The 17063-nt window shown below is 48.1% G+C and overlaps 1 protein-coding gene across 4 annotated transcripts in view; it reads left to right on the top strand.

The window, feature by feature from the left end:
* Window positions 1-17063, top strand: part of LOC134958605 (contactin-4-like) — a 399552-nt gene that overhangs the window by 181829 nt on the left and 200660 nt on the right. The window lies entirely within an intron of this gene.

The raw sequence follows: 17063 nt of genomic DNA, 5'->3' as shown, positions 1-17063 counted from the left end.
GGAGTAGGGCTGCGTCTGATGTACATATTAATGCATTGTATTTAATCGGGGCTGTGGGTTGTAAGGCAGACTTGGGGGTAGCGCTAACAACGCTTGTCATCCAGGCTGAACCAAATCACAGGTTAAATATTACTCTGTAAATGTGGATCACTCAGGGTTGAGGGAACGGCTGTCAGAGGGGTGCGGGCGTGAGTGGCTCCAGCTGGATTTAGGGTTGTATGGTCTCATGATGGGTTTGTGTTATGCCATGGGTAATACTGAACGGAGGCAGCTTGAGGGTGCCTAAACTGAGGGTGCCTAAACTGAGGGTGCCTAAACTGAGGGGTGCCTAAACTGAGGGTTCCTAAACTGAGGGTGCCTAAACTGAGGGTTCCTAAACTGAGGGTTCCTAAACTGAGGGTGCCAAAACTGAGGGTTCCTAAACTGAGGGTGCCTAAACTGAGGGTGCCTAAACTGAGGGTGCCAAAACTGAGGGTGCCTAAACTGAGGGTGCCTAAACTGAGGGTTCCTAAACTGAGGGTTCCTAAACTGAGGGTGCCTAAACTGAGGGTTCCTAAACTGAGGGTTCCTAAACTGAGGGTGCCTAAATGTTACCAGTATAGCGTTCATTTGCTTATAATCATGTGTGTGATATGGTCCATAGGTTCCACAATATAAATTATTTTAAACAGCGCTATCCCACAGAGCTAACTCTCATTATTGTTTTGCATTATGATGTAACTTGAGGTTTAGGGATATTGTGGAACGAGCCAGTAAATGAATATGGAGACTGCCTGGGCCTGTGGACAGGAGGTAGGGGATTGGGGCAGGAGCCGGTGACCTGCCAGGCATAACTAGATGCTCTGCACCTGACCTAAATCTCAGACTAGCAGGCATTAAATGATTAAACGCAGCCTATGCTGCTTGTTATCTGCGGAGCCTTCCATCGACTTATTCAGGCTGATTGTCATTTACTCACTCACACGGTGACTTACTGGCTCTATGTGACTCTGCTCGATGGCAGCTGTAGATTGTGGCAGCACCGGTCCGGTAATTATGCTGCGCTGTAGGATGTGCTGCCTGACCAGACTGGGTCACATTGAACCGATGGAATATTGCGTCTTACTTGCTGCGCTTGCAGTGGATCAGCTAACTGTGAGCAACTGGATTCGGGGATACTTAGCTAGCCTCCTGCCTGGACTGGATCTGCTGGGACTATAAACGCCAACAAGTCGGTTCCGATCAACTAGGCCCGAACCGGCCCCACCGGGAATCTGTGTCAGGGCTACATCCAGGGCGCTGTGGGAGAAGCAGCTGCCCAGGGTGCAAATCTGAAGAGGGTGCAGGTATTTAATATTGTAGTTTGATTGGGTACAATTGAGGGCTTGGGGAAGGCTGGGACATCAATCTTGATTCTTGACTGAGGCGATAACATTTATAGTCACGTTTAATTTTTTTCCTGCTGCCGCCTGGCTATATAAAAATATACTATTATTTACCCCAACACCTCACGCCCACAGAACCATCTAAATGCTTACTATTGTGTATCGCATTAGACATGGTCAAGTCATTCCACACACACCCCCTGTAACCCCCCCTTTTCCCCCACCATCATCCAATTAAGGTATCATTACTCCACCTCTGCTACATATAGCACAGGTCCATCACACAGACGGTGGAGATTGTGTACTCAGACAGCTAGCAGGGTCTGCATTCACAAAAGGGGGGCTTACACCGTCAGCACCAAGGTTCAGGCTGGTCTGCTCGGCTTTCACTCATCAACAGCCATGGATTGAATTTGCCATTTACAATCCGTAATGTGTAATTCCCAGCGAATCCCTCACATTACATTCCACAACTCCGCAAATGTGTTTAGCAATGAGCGGGTCAGAAGAGTGACATGTTCTACAGAAGGAACAGATAAGGGAAGGGGAGAGAGAGCACTCGGCTGCAGGGCACGATTTCCGAGGTGAGGGATTAATTTGTCCAGAAAAATAAGTCATTTTCCAGGGCATTCAGCATGCAGTCTCATTCAGCCTGGCCGGGCTGGGGATTTGCAGGTGAAATTGCACATGATCACACTATGCATGCCTGTTCCCACAGGGTAATGTTATTATACAACACAGGCCGCAATGTGAAAAGTGCAGCTCTTCCATTACAGGCTAACAGGGGAAGGATCCAATACAAGGTAATGAAACCAGTCACAAATCCCTAACATGAGAGTTCTGGTTCTCCGCTCCATTACAAGCCGATAACGCAATAAACCGCGGGAAGCAACACTATCCTAACAGGATAATGACACGGAATTGTCCCCGAGGATTGTCACCGATAAATAATCTGGATTCCTACGGATTGTATCAGCCAGACAGCTGGAAGCCTTAGAAATTGGTGGTGGGCCCCCACCCCCTCCACCACATGACTCCCCAGCAGCACCACCATCGGAAATGTGGCCAATCAGCCGTCTCCAGCCATTTCAACGGAAAGTGTCAAAGGCCCGCGCTGGATTGCGTTATCCTCCAGCTGTAAATTTAACAGGTGTGATTTCTCCCAGGGGCCAAGGCCTGTTAGCGAGTTTAACAGCAACGCGCCCCTGGAGACGCTGGCGACGGACACTCCGGGGACCGTGCTGTCATTCTGTGAAACGGAGATACCACAGAATTGTCTGTTTCCAGTTTTTTTATTATTATTATAATTATTGTTATGGTTATTAGGGTTTTTCATAGGCCGCCTTATTGTCGTGCAAATTTAAGCACACGCCTGGGTTTTTCTTTTCACTTTAATAAAGACCAGTGTTTAGATTTTCTAACGAGCCCCCCTGAGTGTGCCTGAAGTATTCCGAGACCAGCTCGCAGCTAGCCCGGCGAGAGGGGAGCAGCTGTTTGTGAGAGGCTTTTTCTGCACTTCCCTCGACGCGCTTTCCAGAGCTGCGTTGCTGCAGAATGCAGAGCTCGGAATGAGGCTATTAGCTACAAGTAATGGGAAAAGAGGAGAATAAGGTTCAAAAAATGCCCCAGCTTCTGCTTCAGTAGGTTCAAAGGCAAAACCTCTACCCTGTGACCGGCCTAAGCGTTCTGTCGCCCCAGGCTGCAGAGGACGCAGCAGCCTTTGCACAGGCTATTACATACACTGCCGCTGTCTTACAGTCAATTATATGGATATTAGAAGTCACAGATGAGGGTGCCGGCTATAGAGAAGCTGAAGGCTAAAGGGCAGTCGCTGTTACACAGGTCAGAGGAATCAGAGGTGACTTAATATCCGAAAATAAATAACAGTAGGAGCGCGATATTCCTGGTAATATACACCAATTGCTAGTGTACTCTGAAGTGATGACATCAGAGCTCACTGATTATAAGTGATGATGTCAGAACTCATCATTATAACATATATTGATATCACTTGTTATAATATGCACCGTGAAAGGCATAGAAGGGTGGATTCATTGAGCGCATTTATCCACCTATTGCGCTAAGACCTGATTGCTGCTGTGCGTTTTTGCAGGGCGGGCGATCAGCAATAGACTGCGCATGCACCGCAATGCGCACGCGTGTTGGCCAACAACAACGGGCATCGCCGGTCAGCGACTGGATGGTGCGAAAATTTCATTCGCACGGGCTTTCGCAAGGTGACTGACAGGGAGAGGCTGCTTGTGGGTGGTAACTGACCGTTTACTGGGAGTGTCCGGAAAAAGGCAGGGGTGCCCAAGCGTTTTCAGGGAGCGTGTGTGACGTCAGCTCCGGCCCCGATCAGTTTGTTCTCATCACACTGTAGGAGTAAGTCCTGAGCTGCGCACACTGGATTTTTGCAGCTCGGAGTATACATGCAATTGCGCACTTGCACGGCGAATTTACACTCCCGCTTGGGCGGCGCCTATCTGAACGCAGGACAGCACAGTTGGCAGCCAAGTGATCAGGTCTGAATCACCCCCTAAGCACGTTCTTCTTCCACCTCCATAGGCTGTGGGTAGAATTTGCTTTCTGAAGTCAACGTGCGAAAGCCTCCGGGACCCGCTCTATTCATTACCAACCAGGTATAGATTCTCTTGTAGACTGTTCCCGCATCATATTAGCATTTTATTAGTTAAAGCTGCACTAATACCTAATCACTTGTCACAAAGGTGGCCCCCTTACCCCTAGATGTATCACTGAAGGCTGCTCCTTGTAAATAATACCGGAAGTGCAAATTAACCAACACTATATAACGGCAAAAGGAGGAGTGACTGGGGGTCCAATCACAAGCCCCGAACTGTTGATTGCAGCTTTGATTGGTCCTCTCATTTATACACTCCCCCCAGCCACCTCCCTCTGTTTCAGCCAGGGCCATGGTAGAGACTGTGGATCCCTGGGAAAACCCCTAGGAGAATAGGTGGTACAGTAATACAGTATTAAGGGTCCAGGAAAACATTTAGAATTAATATAACCCCCGTACTCAAGTCATAGTTCTCATGCCCATGCTTCCTCACCCATTGTTCCACGGGGCTTCAGCGAGGTCATTGTTACCCGACAGTAACAGGTGATCCATTTGCAGTTGGACAATACAGCAAGTTCGGTCTTGTGGGGTTATTAATGTTTGTTAGCAAACCAAAAAAGCACACTAATGGGCAAAACCATGTGCACTGCAGGTGGGGCAGATGTAACATGTGCAGAGAGAGTTAGATTTGGGTGGGTTATATTGTTTCTGTGCAGGGTAAATACTGGCTGCTTTATTTTTACACTGCAATTTAGATTTCAGTTTGAACACACCCCACCCAAATCTAACTCTCTCTGCACATGTTACATATGCCCCCCCTGCAGTGCACATGATTTTGCCCAACTGCTAACAAATTTGCTGCTGCGATCAACTCTGAATTAGGCCCAATGGGGGTCATTCTTTTGCAATTTGGGGGAGCATCTCTGTGTTGGAGTTCTATAGTAACCTGGGGTTAGCATGTGTCTGCTAGTATCTCGTATCCCGTATGGCCTGTATCTCGTAGCCCATATCTCCCAAACAACACGTTTGTCCCGACTCTCAGGAGGTTGGGAGGCACGTCAGTCAGTAGTGACCTGTTGACACTTGCAGTGAAGGCAACGCCTCCGGTGAGTGCAGCAGTTTAAGGGTTTCATAGGAGAGAGGTTGGGGTTGTCCGCCGTGCTCTGATTTCCATTTTCAGAGCGTTGGGGGGTATGGTGTGCCTTCTTCAGAGGAGTTACGCAATGTGGTGATTGTGATTCATAATGTGGCCTATCCGGTGAACTACAGAAGGACTGCGCAGGTGATGGACCTCCTATTATTTGTTGCATTATCATTGGCTCGCACAGCACATGTATTTGGGGCGTGCACCCAGAGATATATAGAGAGGGACACTGTGCGCCAAGTGGCTCGTCTTGCATCACCCAGGAGTGTGTCTAGCATTATTTTCATGTCAGCAATCAGCCCTCCCTTCATCATGTCCCTTCATATCATGCCCCCCCCCCCCCCCCCCCAATCTCCCCCGTATCATCACATCCCTCATCAATGCACCCAGCTGCCTTACCCCACGGGCCATTTTGCTGGCTGTGCAATCGGCAACCCGAGACAATGCCTCACTTAGCCTTAGCCTACGATGACATCACCCATCATGACCCAAGATGGGCAAATTTGTCAGTAGGTGTTTCAACCACCCGTGTGTGCCAGCTGCAGGTAAGGCTGCGCCCTGTTGATGGGCGATGCATCTTTAGAAATAGGAGAACGGGTGTCACATGAACATGTTTTCAAGAAAGACTATGAGGTATTTACTAAGGTGGGAGTTTTTTAGAAGTGGAGAGGTTGCCCTTAGCAACCAATCAGATTCCACTTACCATTTATCTAGCTGCTTCTATAAGATAATAGAATCTGATTCGTTGCTAGTGCTACGGGCAACATCTCCCCTTCTGAAAAACTCCCACCTTAGTAAATATACCTCCAAGAATCTGTTTTCAAAATGTAACACATATTAAATGACTGGACGCGATTCGAAGGTGCAAGTACCCGTATATACTCGAGTATAAGTCGACTTGAATATAAGCCGAGGCACCTAATTTTATCACAAAAACCAGGGAAATTGACTCGAGTATAAGCCTAGGGTGGGAAATGCAGCTCTAGCCGTACACAGCCCTCATACTGCCAGATATGCCCCCACAGTGCCAGATATGCCCCCATAGTGCCAGATATGCCCTCACACTGCCAGATATTCCCCCCACAGTGCCAGATATGCCCTCATAGTGCCAGATATGCCCCCACAGTGCCAGATATTCCCCCACGGTGCCAGATATGCCCTCATAGTGCCAGATATGCCCCCACAGTGCCAGATATGCCCTCATACTGCCACATATGCCCCCTCAGTGCCACATATGCCCCCCCTTCCCCCCAGTGGCAAATATGCTCCCCCAGTGCCAGGTACAACTTACCCTCCCGCGCTCCCCCTCTGTTTTGTGAAGGGGGGACACGGAGGGCACAGCGCGCGCCTCTCCTGTGTCCCTCCTGCGTCTCCGGCGGCCGCGGCGGGTCTGTTAAATGAAGTGTTGGTTCGAGAGCCAATCAGAGCTCACGAACGGGTACTTCATTTAGACCCGCCGCTGCCACCGGAGATGCAGGAGGGACACAGGAGAGGCGCGCGCTGTGCCCTCCGTGTCCCCCCTTCACAAAACAGCGGGGGAGCGCGGGAGGGTAAGTTTTCCCAGGCAGCAGTTACGGAGCATCACTCGAGTATATACGGTAGTTGCATTCATAACTGCAATTTTGGACGCAGCAGACTTATGAAAATATGCTAATGAGTCAGCCGCTGTCTTGTGCACATAGACACTTATGTACAAAAGACGCATTATCGGGAGTAACTCTATGGTGTCTCAGGAGGTCCGACTACTAAGATGCTGCGGCCAGTCCAACTGTAACCAAGTCTCAGCGTCCGACTCGGACACGCCCAGAAAACAGTGGCAGACTGCCTGTGTTTTCATCGCCACCCCCCTTTACCTCCCCCAAATGGTCACCACCGGTCACCCACTGCATCTCCTGGCCGATGTCAGCAGCTTAGGAACTATTGATGTTCCCGATCAAATGAATTTTTTTTATTTTTTTATTCGATGCTGAGACTGTAATGGTTTCCACCATCACATAACTGTTTCTGTTGACTGCTGGCGTCCATTCTGCATCAGGCGTCAGGGCTCCTTTGCACGTGCGCAAGCTTCGAACGTCCATTCGCATGAGCAAACCCGATGGTTAAATCATCAAATGGTTTATATGCAATGGCTGCATGCATTCGCAAGGCATGTTGCGTTGGGGGCGACACTGCAGTTATTACCCAAATCTAACTCTCTCTGCACATGTTACATCTGCCCCCCCTGCACTGCACATGGTTTTGCCCAACTGCTAACACATGCGCTGCTGCGATCAACTCTGAATTAATCCCAGAGTAACCTATTGCGATAGGTCTCAGATATTAGCCAATGAATCCTCCGTTGTACCGCAACTTCCGCTGAATGGCCGATCTGGGTTATCAAAAACAAACTTTCACTAAAAGGATTTGCAAAACTTTTGTTGCTGGTTTAAAAAAAAAAAAAAAAAAATTAAAAATAAATGTAAACAATGTTAATTTATGACATTTTTCTTTTCTAAAATATGTTGTTTCAAAAACCCCAATTATCACCTGCGATGATTTCCCCGCGATTTGTTCAAGTGGAGAAAAAAATGGGCAAAACCTGAGAAATGATTTAACTCTCTCCAGCCCCCGTGTTACAGGAAACGTGAGTTATTTTGGCCCTTTTCCGTCGTCTATAGCTGTGGGGTCTGCCGCCAGCGAAATGCATAAAGTAAATATAGATTTTGCTTCTGTCCTCACCATATGCTGCGAACATCTCTCGGGATTTTATGGGATATATATTACACATACATCCCAGAGTCGTGCAGACCTAATGCTGCATTTTACAGCCAGGACTTAGCAGAGACGCAGAATCCTATTTATCTTCCATAAGTAATAAGTACAGGTGCACATCCTTCCAGCGGCAAGCAGATATCCATCACGTGCCTCCAACTTTGGGGTCTCGTCCGCAGAGAGGCGTTACCGCAGGTCTGCCTTCATTACAAATTGCAATTAATTTGCAGCTCAAACCAGAAGATTTGAGAAAAACATAAAACGTCTGCAAAAATAAACACAAACCCACGGCTCCTTAATCTGTAGCGGAAGGGATGGGGGGGGGGGGGGGGGGACGGTAATGGATAGAGACATGATGAAAGGATAAAGGAATAAGAAAGACAAGGAGATGAGAACGACAGGCGAGCGGGAATGACAAGGCCAATGTTAGATGGACAGGTGGAGAAGCGCTGTTACAGCATAGCAATGATCCTACACTTACCCGGACATGATACGTCTACGTGTCGGGATCTTATTCCTGGATTTGTGAGGGGTTAAGGGGGTGAGGCTGTCGTTCTGTTTCCCTGATGTTCTGATAATGAGTTATTTGTGCTGGGATGACATTAGGTAGTCAGGATAATATTGCAAAGATATCCAATTATTTTCAAGTACTGGCAGTGTTATGTGGGGGGCAGGGAATATATATCCCAGGCCCAGATCTGCAGCAGCAGTGGATTATAGTAGGGGGAGATTGGGTAACTGCCAGGCCTAGAGAATTTAAAGGCCCCACAGCTTGGTCATGTACCGTGCATAAGTAATATCAGAGAAAGGGCAGGTTATTGGTTTGTGAATCGCTCCGCGGTCGTGGATGATCCGATGGCGTTGTATGATGATAGGACAATGTCGGACGCAGGATTGGTCAGATCTTGTGATAATAATGGCGTTTTGTAGAGTACATTATAACATCTCCCTAAGCTCGGATGCTTAATGTTCCCCAGATTTAAGGTGGCAGTGGGAATAAGATGCAGCGATACGGTATTTGATTATCTAATGATGGTTTCCTGGTGACAGTTGTTGGTGTTAATTAGAAGCGTGCTGTTGGAGTGATATGACTGGGGTAATGAGTCTGCAGTGCTGGCTTGGTAGCGTAATGGCAGTAGTGCCATGTTGAGTTAGTAATGTGCAATGCTGGTGCAATGTTGTAGCTGTTCTGAGGGAATGATGATGTAAAGTTCCTGGGACTGTACGGTCTCCCAGAGACTGCAGTGTTACTTGCGGTCATATTACCCGCGGCACGCTGGCTCTGGGTTCTCACCTCTTTGTAATTAAACAAACTTAAACAATCTTCCGATTTTTCATTTTCTTTAATGGAACTGCAATCTTAGTTTCCCAACGCAAATTTTTAGGAGGGTTTTTGTCTTTTTTTTTTTTCATGACATATTGTATATGCTTGTCATTTGCGTACTGCAATAAATGTTTGTATTTTAAGACTTTCACAAAGGTGGAACGTTTCGCTGGTGCAATCTTTAGGCACGGTATTAGCTTCCCCGTTCCGCACATATACACTCCTGCAGCAAACTTTGGGGGTCATTCAGATCTGATCAGCGATTTTTGCAGTAATGCGATCAGACAGTCGCCGCCTACAGAGAGAGTGTTTTTTCGCTGTGTAAGTGTGCGGCCGCATGTGTAGCAGACCTGCTTGTGCAGTCTCTGCGCAGCCCAGGACTTACTCTTCCAGTGCGATTGATTCCTGCTTATCGGGGCCGGAGCTGACGTCAGATACCCTCCCTGAAAACGCCTGAGCCCGCCTGCATTTTTCCGGACACTCCCTGAAAACGGTCAGTCGCCACCCACAAACGGCCTCTTCCTGTCAGTCTCCTTGCGAATGTCCATGCGAATGGATCCTTCGCACCATCCCGTCGCTGACTGGCGAAGCCCGTTGTAGCTGTGCGACGCACCAGCGCAGTGCGGTGCATGCACAGTTCGGATCTGATCGCCGCGCTGTGCAAAAATGCATAGTAGCGATCAGATCTGGATGACCCCCTTTGTCGGAGGAGGGGGGCAGTGTATAAGTGCAAATACTGTGCGGAAGTGTTACTTCGTCTGAGCCGGTCGCTCCATATGCATATGTAACCCAGCTCTCTGTATGACATATGCGCAGTGCAATTGTGGAGGCAGATATCTATTTTCTGGCAGGAATCGACACCCGTCAGAATACAAGGGCTCATAAGTTTGACATGTCCTGGTTCCAATTGGTTCTTTTGCCAGGCGTGGATTGTTGTACACTACTTGGTCTGAGGCGTTGCTTCTTTTGTCTAGATGGGGAGAGGGACAATAATTTTTTTGCCGTGGCTCCCAAACTTTTTGGAATCGCGGCGCCCTTGGGAATCAGTATTTTTTTCAGGCCTCTGCAAAGGCTTCTTGTTGTGAAATCCCCAAAAATATATCAAATGAAGTCAATTGTTCTAGCCTGGTCAGTTATGAGGTGGAGGACAGGGCTGCGTTTCTGTTTGCCCACATATTTTACCACAGGCAGCCAACAGCTCTGGTTTTTCCTGTCACATTGGCCATAAATAATTAGATTTGGTCCCATACCACCAAGCCGTGGAATCCCTGCATGTGTCCTGTGGCAACCAGTTTGGGAATCATTACTCTAGGACAGGGGGGGGGGAACCTCCGGCCCCCCTACTGGAGGGAAACACACACATCTGTATACCTGGCACTGTGGGGGCATCTGTATACCTGGCACTGTGGGGGGCATCTGTATACCTGGCACTGTGAGGGGCATTTGTATACCTGGCACTGTGAGGGGCATTTGTATACCTGGCACTGTGAGGGGCATTTGTATACTTGGCACTGTGAGGGGCATTTGTATACCTGGCACTGTGAGGGACATTTGTATACTTGGCACTGTGGGGGCATTTGTATACCTGGCACTGTGAGGGGCATTTGATTACTTGGCACTGTGGGGGCATTTGTATTAGTGATGAGCGGGTTCGGTTTCTCGGAAACCGAACCCCCCCCGAACTTCACCTTGTTTACACGGGTCCGAGGCAGGTTCGAACCTTCCCGCCTTGCTCGGCTAACCCGAGCGCGCCCGAACGTCATCATCCCGCTGTCGGATTCTCGCGAGATTCGGATTCTATATAAGCAGCCGCGCGTCGCCGCCATTTTCACTCGTGCATTGGAGATGATAGGGAGAGGACGTGGCTGGCGTCCTCTCCGTTTATTGTAGAAGACAGTTGATTGGTTGTTTATTGCTTAATTGTGGGGAGGATTGGGGAGCAGCTGTTAGTAGTACAGTGCAGAGTTTTGCTGATAAGTGACCACCAGTTTTTATCCGTTCTCTGCCTGAAAAAAACGCTCCATACCATATCTGTGCTCAGTGTGCTGCATAATATATCTGTGCTGAGTGCTCACACTGCTTAATTGTGGGGACTGGGGAGCAGCTATAGCAGGAGTACAGTGCAGAGTTTTGCTGACAGTGACCACCAGTATACGTTGTCTGCCTGAAAAACACTCCATATCTGTGCTCAGTGTGCTGCTTTATTGTGGGGACTGGGGACCACCAGTATAATTAATATTATATAGGAGGAGTACAGTGCAGAGTGCACTGCTGTACCTACCTCTGTGTCGTCATCCATTAAGTATACTATCCATCTACATTCTATACCTGTGGTGCATTTTAGTTTTGCAGTTTGCTGACAGTGTCCACCAGTATACTATATATAGCAGTACGGTAGGCCACTGCTGTGTACCTACCTCTTGTGTCGTCACTCGTCATCCATTAAGTATACTATCCATCTACATTCTATACCTGTGGTGCATTTTAGTTTTGCAGTTTGCTGACAGTGTCCACCAGTATACTATATATAGCAGTACGGTAGGCCACTGCTGTGTACCTACCTCTGTGTCGTCACTCGTCATCCATTAAGTATACTATCCATCTACATTCTATACCTGTGGTGCATTTTAGTTTTGCAGTTTGCTGACAGTGTCCACCAGTATACTATATATAGCAGTACGGTAGGTCACTGCTGTACCTACCTCTGTGTCGTCACTCGTCATCCATTAAGTATACTATCCATCTACATTCTATACCTGTGGTGCATTTTAGTTTTGCAGTTTGCTGACAGTGTCCACCAGTATACTATATAAAGCAGTACGGTAGGCCACTGCTGTACCTACCTCTGTGTCGTCACTCGTCATTCATTAAGTATACTATCCATCTACATTCTATACCTGTGGTGCATTTTAGTTTTGCAGTTTGCTGACAGTGTCCACCAGTATACTATATATAGCAGTACGGTAGGCCACTGCTGTACCTACCTCTGTGTCGTCACACGTCATCCATTAAGTATACTATCCATCTACATTCTATACCTGTGGTGCATTTTAGTTTTGCGCAGTAAATATAGTAGTAGGCCATTGCTATTGATACTGGCATATAATTCCACACATTAAAAAATGGAGAACAAAAATGTGGAGGTTAAAATAGGGAAAGATCAAGATCCACTTCCACCTCGTGCTGAAGCTGCTGCCACTAGTCATGGCCGAGACGATGAAATGCCATCAACGTCGTCTGCCAAGGCCGATGCCCAATGTCATAGTAGAGAGCATGTAAAATCCAAAACACAAAAGTTCAGTAAAATGACCCAAAAATCTAAATTAAAAGCGTCTGAGGAGAAGCGTGAACTTGCCAATATGCCATTTACGACACGGAGTGGCAAGGAACGGCTGAGGCCCTGGCCTATGTTCATGGCTAGTGGTTCAGCTTCACATGAGGATGGAAGCACTCATCCTCTCGCTAGAAAAAAGAAAAGACTTAAGCTGGCAAAAGCACAGCAAAGAACTGTGTGTTCTTCTAAATCACAAATCCCCAAGGAGAGTCCAATTGTGTCGGTTGCGATGCCTGTCCTTCCCAACACTGGACGGGAAGAGCTTGCGCCTTCCACCATTTGCACGCCCCCTGCAAGTGCTGGAAGGAGCACTCGCAGTCCAGTTCCTGATAGTCAAATTGAAGATGTCACTGTTGAAGTACACCAGGATGAGGATATGGGTGTTGCTGGCGCTGGGGAGGAAATTGACAAGGAGGATTCTGATAGTGAGGTGGTTTGTTTAAGTCAGGCACCCGGGGAGACACCTGTTGTCCGTGGGAGAAATATGGCCATTGACATGCCTGGTCAAAATACAAAAAAAATCAGCTCTTCGGTGTGGAATTATTTCAACACAAATGCGGACAACAGGTGTCAAGCCGTGTGTTGCCTTTGTCAAGCTGTAATAAGTAGGGGTAAGGACGTTAACCACCTCGGAACATCCTCCCTTATACGTCACCTGCAGCGCATTCATCATAAGTCAGTGACAAGTTCAAAAACTTTGGGTGACAGCGGAAGCAGTCCACTGACCACTAAATCCCTTCCTCTTGTAACCAAGCTCCTGCAAACCACACCACCAACTCCCTCAGTGTCAATTTCCTCCTTACCCAGGAAAGCCAATAGTCCTGCAGGCCATGTCACTGTCAAGTCTGACGAGTCCTCTCCTGCCTGGGATTCCTCCGATGCATCCTTGAGTGTAACGCCTACTGCTGCTGGCGCTGCTGTTGTTGCTGCTGGGAGTCGATCGTCATCCCAGAGGGGAAGTCAGAAGACCACTTGTACTACTTCCAGTAAGCAATTGACTGTCCAACAGTCCTTTGCGAGGAAGATGAAATATAACAGCAGTCATCCTGCTGCAAAGCGGATAACTGAGGCCTTGGCAGCCTGGGCGGTGAGAAACGTGGTTCCGGTATCCATCGTTAATTCAGAGGCAACTATAGACTTGATTGAGGTACTGTGTCCCCGGTACCAAATACCATCTAGGTTCCATTTCTCTAGGCAGGCGATACCGAAAATGTACACAGACCTCAGAAAAAGACTCACCAGTGTACTAAAAAATGCAGTTGTACCCAATGTCCACTTAACCACGGACATGTGGACAAGTGGAGCAGGGCAGACTCAGGACTATATGACTGTAACAGCCCACTGGGTAGATGTATTGCCTCCCGCAGCAAGAACAGCAGCGGCGGCACCAGTAGCAGCATCTCGCAAACGCCAACTCGTTCCTAGGCAGGCTACGCTTTGTATCACCGCTTTCCAGAATAGGCACACAGCTGAAAACCTCTTACGGCAACTGAGGAAGATCATCGCATAATGGCTTACCCCAATTGGACTCTCCTGGGGATTTGTGACATCGGACAACGCCAGCAATATTGTGCGTGCATTACATCTGGGCAAATTCCATCACGTCCCATGTTTTGCACATACCTTGAATTTGGTGGTGCAGAATTATTTAAAAAACGACAGGGGCGTGCAAGAGATGCTGTCGGTGGCCCGAAGAATTGCGGGCCACTTTAGGCATTCAGGCACCGCGTACAGAAGACTGGAGCACCACCAAACATTCCTGAACCTGCCCTGCCATCATCTGAAGCAAGAGGTGGTAACGAGGTGGAATTCAACCCTCTATATGCTTCAGAGGATGGAGGAGCAGCAAAAGGCCATTCAAGCCTATACATCTGGCCACGATATAGGCAAAGGAGGTGGAATGCCCCTGACTCAAGCGCAGTGGAGAATGATTTCAACGTTGTGCAAGGCTCTGCAACCCTTTGAACTTGCCACACGTGAAGTCAGTTCAGACACTGCCAGCCTGAGTCAGGTCATTCCCCTCATCAGGCTTTTGCAGAAGAAGCTGGAGAGATTGAAGGAGGAGCTAGAATGGAGCAATTCCGCTAGGCATGTGGGACTTGTGGATGGAGCCCTTAATTCGCTTAACCAGGATTCACGGGTAGTCAATCTGTTGAAATCAGAGCACTACATTTTGGCCACCGTGCTCGATCCTAGATTTAAAACCTACGTTGTATCTCTCTTTCCGGCAGATACAAGTCTGCAGAGGTTCAAAGAACTGCTGGTGAGAAAATTGTCAAGTCAAGCGGAACGTGACCCGTCACCATCTCCTCCTTCACATTCTCCTGCAACTGGGGGTGCGAGGAAAAGGCTAAGAATTCCGAGCCCACCCGCTGGCGGTGATGCAGGGCAGTCTGGAGCGAGTGCTGACATCTGGTCCGGACTGAAGGACCTGCCAACGATTACTGACATGTCGTCTACTGTCACTGCATATGATTCTGTCACCATTGAAAGAATGGTGGAGGATTATATGAGTGACCGCATCCAAGTAGGCACGTCAGACAGTCCGTACGTATACTGGCAGGAAAAAGAGACAATTTGGAGGCCCTTGCACAAACTGGCTTTATTCTACCTAAGTTGCCCTCCCTCCAGTGTGTACTCCGAAAGAGTGTTTAGTGCAGCCACTCACCTTGTCAGCAATCGGCGTACGAGGTTACTTCCAGAAAATGTGGAGAAGATGATGTTCATTAAAATGAATTATAATCAATTCCTCCGTGGAGACATTCACCAGCAGCAATTGCCTCCAGAAAGTACACGGGGACCTGAGATGGTGGATTCCAGTGGGGACGAATTAATAATCTGTGAGGAGGGGGATGTACACAGTGAAAGGGGTGAGGAATCGGAGGATGATGATGAGGTGGACATCTTGCCTCTGTAGAGCCAGTTTGTGCAAGGAGAGATTGATTGCTTCTTTTTTGGTGGGGGCCCAAACCAACCAGTCATTTCAGTCACAGTCGTGTGGCAGACCCTGTCACTGAAATGATGGGTTCGTTAAAGTGTGCATGTCCTGTTTATACAACATAAGGGTGGGTGGGAGGGCCCAAGGACAATTCCATCTTGCACCTCTTTTTTCTTTCATTTTTCTTTGCATCATGTGATGTTTGGGGACAATTTTTTTGAAGGGCCATCCTGCCTGACACTGCAGTGCCACTCCTAGATGGGCCAGGTGTTTGTGTCGGCCACTTGTGTCGCTTAGCTTAGTCACACAGCGACCTTGGTGCGCCTCTTTTTTTCTTTGCATCATGTGCTGTTTGGGGACAATTTTTTTGAAGGGCCATCCTGCCTGACACTGCAGTGCCACTCCTAGATGGGCCAGGTGTTTGTGTCGGCCACTTGTGTCGCTTAGCTTAGTCACACAGCGACCTTGGTGCGCCTCTTTTTTTCTTTGCATCATGTGCTGTTTGGGGACAATTTTTTTGAAGGGCCATCCTGCCTGACACTGCTGTGCCACTCCTAGATGGGCCAGGTGTTTGTGTCAGCCACTTGTGTCGCTTAGCTTAGTCACACAGCGACCTTGGTGCGCCTCTTTTTTTCTTTGCATCATGTGCTGTTTGGGGACTATTTTTTTGAAGTGCCATCCTGCCTGACACTGCAGTGCCACTCCTAGATGGGCCAGGTGTTTGTGTCGGCCACTTGTGTCGCTTAGCTTAGTCACACAGCGACCTTGGTGCGCCTCTGTTTTTCTTTGCATCATGTGCTGTTTGGGGACAATTTTTTTGAAGGGCCATCCTGCCTGACACTGCAGTGCCACTCCTAGATGGGCCAGGTGTTTGTGTCGGCCACTTGTGTCGCTTAGCTTAGCCATCCAGCGACCTCGGTGCAAATTTTAGGACTAAAAATAATATTGTGAGGTGTTCAGAATAGACTGGAAATGAGTGGAAATTATGGTTATTGAGGTTAATAATACTATGGGATCAAAATGACCCCCAAATTCTATGATTTAAGCTGTTTTTTAGGGTTTTTTGAAAAAAACACCCGAATCCAAAACACACCCGAATCCGACAAAAAAATTTCGGTGAGGTTTTGCCAAAACGCGTCCGAATCCAAAACACGGCCGCGGAACCGAACCCAAAACTAAAACACAAAACCCGAAAAATTTCCGATGCACATCACTAATTTGTATACCTGTCACTGTGGGGGCAATTGTGGATCTGGCACTGCACTATTGGGGGCATATGTGTATCACGTCCCATTTTAACTGGTCACATCCATTTTTTTGGTGCAGTACCTCTAAGGGGCAGACCTACTGGGGGGCAGGGTCATTTTTTAAGTTGACAATTTTTGTATGGCCCCCGAAGGATTTTATAAATATCCAACTGGCCCTCGGTAGAAAAAAGGTTCCCCACCCCTGCTCTAGGGAATGTAGCCCCGTGCTGAAGGCCACTATGGTGGATTAGATTCCACGCTGTGGGTCTCCATGCTGTAGAGCCACTAACCGTGGCTTAGTGCTGATAGTAGTCATTTAAAGGGAACCCGTGTATTTAGTCACCCCCCATTGGATTTTCAGGGACAATGGGATCATTTTT

This window comes from Pseudophryne corroboree, chromosome 9, assembly GCF_028390025.1.
Source record: "Pseudophryne corroboree isolate aPseCor3 chromosome 9, aPseCor3.hap2, whole genome shotgun sequence".
NCBI lineage: Eukaryota > Metazoa > Chordata > Amphibia > Anura > Myobatrachidae > Pseudophryne > Pseudophryne corroboree.
The sequence above is the reverse complement of the archived record's forward strand: the minus strand, read 5'-3'. Positions and strand labels throughout refer to the sequence as shown.